We start from the raw sequence: 6000 nt of genomic DNA, 5'->3' as shown, positions 1-6000 counted from the left end.
GCTGCACTTTCCTATACCATCCAGCTTAATATGGGTTGCCCACAGTGACTTAGCAACTGCGCAAAAATCAGGCCACTCTGGCTTAGTCAACTAGTGACAATTTAAAAAACATTTTAGCACAATGTTCTGTATGCTTAAATTAAGAACCATCGTTCCAGGCTTTAAGAGTTTTAAACAAAATATAGGCAAAATATTTGAGCCAAAATTATGCATCATAGGAAAAAACACCTGTTTTATTGGGGGGGGGGGGGTTATTCACAATATAACACATTCTTACAATAAACATGCAGTACTGCTACCTAGGATCCTGCTGGCAAATGGAGGCAAGTTATCCTAACCTTGTGAGTCCTTTATGCCAATGAGAAAGTCACCTCAAGGCAGAACTGTGCAATCAGAGATAATTTAGAAGTAAGCAGACTAGTTTTTTTATTTTCTCAACTTCAAAAAGATGTGCAGATGTTTAAAGAACTAGTGCAGCTGCCTGAAGATGTCATGCATATAGTCACACAGTACATTTTCTTCCACTTAAGTGTGTGGATATATCATGGTATATTCAGAGCTAATTTCTTATATGTATGGTTTATTTGGAAACTCCCTTACCCCATTCCCTGCTCCTCTTTGTGAGAAAAGGGTTTAAATGAAGAATTCTTCAGCAACCCTTTTCTCACAAAGAGGAGCAGGGAATGGGGTAAGGGAGTCCAATAGCTAGGCTTAAAATAGCTAGAAGAAAAATCATACTGCATATAGACAGACATTAATTTTGCATTCAATTTCTACAACCAATGGAAAAAAATGCCCCCTTTCCAAAGTGAAGGTCAAGGGCTGAAGCTCCCCATCAAGCAGCTTTCTAAATCTAATCAGGATTATCAATTCTCCTGGAGTTCTGGTTTCTGACGCAGTTGCATTTTTAGAGGGAGCCATTGCACAGACCAGGTAGCACAAGCAGATGACTCTGCATCCCCACCTTCCTGTACTCCGGGATCTCTTCTCTAGCAAGAGCAGCAGATAATCCTGCCTGCCTGCATCTCACAAAGGCTGTAAACTTCACCAGCTGCTCATAATCCCCAAGGCCATTGCAGGCATCCTGTCTTCTCAAGGGCAAGGGCCTCCCTCCCTCCTTTTGCATCAACCAGCTCAGCAATCCACCCCTGCAGCCTCTAGCAATCCTCTCTAAGACATTCTTTCCCTGTGCCAAATCTAGAAATCCCCTCCAGATATTACCAAGGGGCTGTCAAACCACCCCAAAGCCTGTACTCAGAGGGCTCCAGAAAAAACCAACACTCATTTTTCCCCGTAGTCATTGTTAAGAGCAAGGTATTGGTTGCGTGCCAAGAAGCTACATCACTCCTCTAAATCTCTCGAAATGTCCCTCAAGCCCATCACCTTTTCTCACCAGTGAAGACCCCCATCCCTCCTTCAGCCCACCAACGCTAATATGCCCTCCCCATAACCTTGCATCCCTTTCCAAGGTTAACTGGCTTTTTAAGGGACCCCGCTTCCATCTCTTCCAAACCAACATATATTCAAATTTACTTCTGCTCCCGTTTTTAGGAGCCATCCCTAGCCTTTTTGTTTCCCTTTTGTCCCCCTTCTAGCATCTTTGTTCAAATCACTCCAGCACCAACCCCTCTTCATCTGCTCAATTCAGGCCTATTTATATATAACACCACCCCCTCATTTTGTGCCCTCCAATTACTCCTCCGCTGTGCCCATCATCCCCCCACTACAGGTGAACAATGGTCCTTATGCTCAGGGTGATGGGAGGTGCCCCCCTTGAGAAGCAAGGTTATGGAAGGAGGAGCCGCTTAAGGAGCCCCCTACCTCTTCACGGCTGCCGGCCACGCTGGCTCTCCACCTCCCCTCCCACTCACCTGTCCACCTGTCCAACCGAAACGAGACCCTCGACGGCGTCGAACACGGAGAGTAACGGCCAAGAGGTGGCTTATATAGCTGCTAGGCAACGCCTAAGGCCCCGCCCCCTGCCCCCCCCACCTCAGAAGACACGCCTCCATCTGTCTCCAAGCCGTGGTGGTGGTGGTGATGGGGGGGGTTCTCAAGCAGCCGTAATGCGCGTGCGTTGGACCGTTCCGTCAGGCTGTGGTTTCTAGAGCATCCTAACGGCTGCTTTGGCCTCCTAATTGCGCATGCGAAGGAGCAGCGGAGGGAGGATGCTGGGCCTTGTGGAGTTTTTTTTTTCCTTTTCTTTTCTTTCTCCTGTCCTTTTGCCATTGTGCGTTGTTAGACTCTTTTCGGTTACGAAGAGGCTCCTGCCAAACTTGGGGAAACCTACAGTTCTCATAGTCTATTCCCAACCGTGTTAGCTAGGGTGATCAGAATCAGAAAAGGGCTGGAGGAAAAAAATCAGGAGTTTTGTGTTACACGACACATCTGTGTGGGAATCTGAGCGGCAAAGGGGCATGGGGGGGCGGGGCTGTGCAAGAAATAAGTTTGGGGTGTTTAATTTGGAGACTAGATTAGTTGCTATTTCCTCAGTGCTGGTCAACAACTGTTTAAGAGACACAAGCAATTTTCAAATAAACATCAGAATAAATAACTTGAAATATATCTTTGTTTCTTTTCAGCAGTTACTAGAAATTTCCAAGTGTTTATAAATAACAAACCATCTAGTGCACTGCTTGCTTGCAAGTAACAACCAGATATTGATTTTTGGGAGGGGATCCAGATTCCTATTAGGGTGCAAATGTTTATGTTCTCAAAAATTCTACATCAAAGCATTAAAGAGTGAGAATAAAGCAGTAGGGCAAAGGTCTTCAAACTTGGCAAGTTTAAGACTTGTGGACTTCAACTCCCAGAATTCTTGAGCTAACATGACTGGAGGAGGAATTCTGGGAGTTGGCAGTCCACAAGTCTTAAAGCTGTCAAGTTTGAAGACCCCTGCAGTAAGGAATAGGAATATTTCTTTATTGGCTGTGTGATTGGACACACAAGGAATTTATTTCCAGTGCATAAACTCCAGAGCCACACCTTGTGAGAAAGAATTCTTGAGAATCTGCACAGCTTGCACATTGTGTCCCTGTATTAACCTATTAAAAATTGTTCAGCTAATATGGACTTAAGGTTATTAACTGTCTACTGCATACTAATAATTCATTTCCCCCCCTTTCTCTCAGTATTGCAGTAACATTGTCTTGTGTCAACCTTTACAGTTACTTCAAACTTGAATTTTACAGCTTTTGTTTTTATACACTTTTATTAGTTGAATGCTGAGTTCCACATTTATTATAAATGGCCAGTTTCATTTTGAACAGACAGGGAAAAGCAGGAAAGGAAAAAAAAAAACAGATTCAGAATGGTGACAAGAGTAAATGTTTCAGCAGATGAACATAGCAAGAACTCTTCCAGACTGGTTTGGCCCTCTAAGTAAAGAGGTTAATTGGAGTCTATCTCTTGGAGTCTCTGTAGACTTCCATGCCAATTAGTGCTAATGGTGAGGGAGCTCACGGTAGACAACATTAACCAGGGTTAGTTGTTCATGTTACTATTATATTATACTATTATATAAATATATATTATATATTATACTATATATATATATATATATATATATAATTATATATTATACTATACTATTATATGACTACCCTACAATCAAATTCACAAAAATGTAATTCAAAATCCTAACCAAGCATCTTAGAATCTAAGGTATTATATATACCCATGAAAATACAGCTGCCTCTTCATTTATAATTTATTACTCATAATACTATTAATTAAAGTAGTATTTCTTATTTTCATATAACAAATATTTGGGGGATCAGTGAATGATCTGAAACTTCATGAAGAGAGCTGAAGAGTTTGGGGAACTCAATCTATAGCAAGCTTCCCATCCCATTTCATGTTCCATGACGAGGACAAAAGCAAAAAGCACTCAGGTTAGATCATTCTTGTCATCAACTCCTGAAAAAAGGACCACAATGTCTTAAGAAAATGGTTGAGTTCAAACATTATGCAAAGCCACTTTTTTGCTGGAATAAATTTGAATTAACTTCAATAGAATTAGTAAAGAACACCTGGGGTTTCACATAGTGCAAATCCAGATACATGTAAACCATATCCTAGCTGAACCTGTTGAACTCAATGGTCCTGTTCTAAAACTGCTTTGTGGTTGGATTCATTTAACGATACTAACTTGAAACTATAAAGCCTGATTTTGTGAGGAGAGTGATTAGAAGCCTTAAAAAATCCTTTACAGCTGATCTATATTTTCCACTTCAATCTTCTATTTAGGAATGAAGAATGCATTTGCCTTAGTGATATTACTTCTCACTCAATAAATGAAGATGATGGCAGTAGCATCAATAGAAGCCTCTATCAGGCCTCCATATCCATCACTGTCTCCCCTCAAGGAAGCAATTCTATGTCAATCTGCCACAATTATCTTATTTCCTGAGGTCCATTTCTTGGAATCATGTAGTCTTTCTGTTCCTCCTCATCACAAGCATTCTAGTGAAGCTAGGGAAAGGATCAGCTGGACTAGAATTTGAAGGTGGGTTTTGACTCTACAGAATTGCACAGATGATCGGTTTGGAGGCCCAGGGCAATGGTGAAATGCAGCTAAAAATAACTCCTGCTCTCCATTGAAGCATGCAAGAGGAACGGCAGCAACAAAGAATGAATTGCTCCACCAAGGACACGGAGGCAGAGATGGTGGAGATCCAGATAAGATTCTCTAGGTTACCTGGGCCAATGGGAATTAATGAAAGCAGTAATTCAATTTATAATTAGATCTAGTCACCAAAACAGGTTAATGTCTCTCTTCCCAAAGCCCGTATTTTGTGAGTTGACATCGATTGAAAAACCCATTTTTGCAAATCATTAAAAACAAACATATGAAACAATATCTATTTATTCCCTCAGCTCAACAGACTTCATTCCGCAAACTGCCATTTTAAATCTTGGCAAAACAGTAGCAAGCAGTTTTGCAAAGTCATTTGATTCAGTATGGCAGGCTTTTTTGTAAACATCATTTTCAGGCCCAATGAAATGATTTTGAGTATTGCAAAGTGCAAAAAGACTTCCTGAAGGAAGCAGTGATGACGACAATGCCTTCGGGAACTATTAGCATCATATACTTCGTGGGGAGGCAAACAGATATTTTTTTCCCTGTGTTTGGCAGTGTTGGAGAAGGTTGGATAGATCTTATACGGGAAAAGGCAGCTTAGGCCAGGGCAATTAAAGAAAACAGAATGGCAGTGCATAAATTGGAGCAAATAAAAATAAATAGAAAGCTCAGGAGTCTAGAATGAAAGTAGGTCAAGAAATAAAGCAAAACTGGATGGAAGGTACAAAGCAAAAGGACTGATTTGCAAAAATTAACTACAGAAAAAAGGTGAATATTTAGAGTCAAAAAAACAGAATGGATAAAGAAGCCTGATCTGAGACTCATCTGATGCTGCAGGTTCTAGCTATCCATTTAGAAAGTTCTCTTTTTTATTTTTATTGACCCATTTATTTAAATTTATTGGTTAGTGGGCTCTGAATTGTAAGTATAATAAACAAAGGGAGGACGCTAGATTTATATCCTCATTTTTGTAGAAGGCAGTGTAGATAATGGTCCCTTGCTGATTTCCCCCTACAAAACAGCACCCTGTGATATAGGTTGGGCTGAGGAGAGGGGTAGCCCCAAAACACCACCAGTTTCCATGCCAGAAGGAAAAGTGGAACTCACATGCTCCCTGTTTCTAGTCCAAATCCTACATCAGTACACCATCTATGGCAGGGGTGCCAAAACTCACGTCATCACGGTATTGTCACGTGTTGTAGCATGATTTTTTTCCCCCTTTGCTAAACCGGGCATGGGCATAACCAGTGCATCCGGCCCCTTGGACCACGAGTTTGACACCCCTGATCTATGGATTCCATACTTAAAAATACTTTAAAAAAATAAAATAAAAGAATTGCATTTTGCTCCTCTGTTCACCAGGATTGCTTCATTCAAGCTTTACCGTGATTTCGCAAGGGTGTCAAAATGGTGGCCCA

This window comes from Pseudonaja textilis, chromosome 10, assembly GCF_049901715.1.
Source record: "Pseudonaja textilis isolate UNSWEBS1 chromosome 10, rPseTex1.2, whole genome shotgun sequence".
Classification (NCBI taxonomy): Eukaryota; Metazoa; Chordata; class Lepidosauria; order Squamata; family Elapidae; genus Pseudonaja; species Pseudonaja textilis.
The sequence above is the reverse complement of the archived record's forward strand: the minus strand, read 5'-3'. Positions refer to the sequence as shown.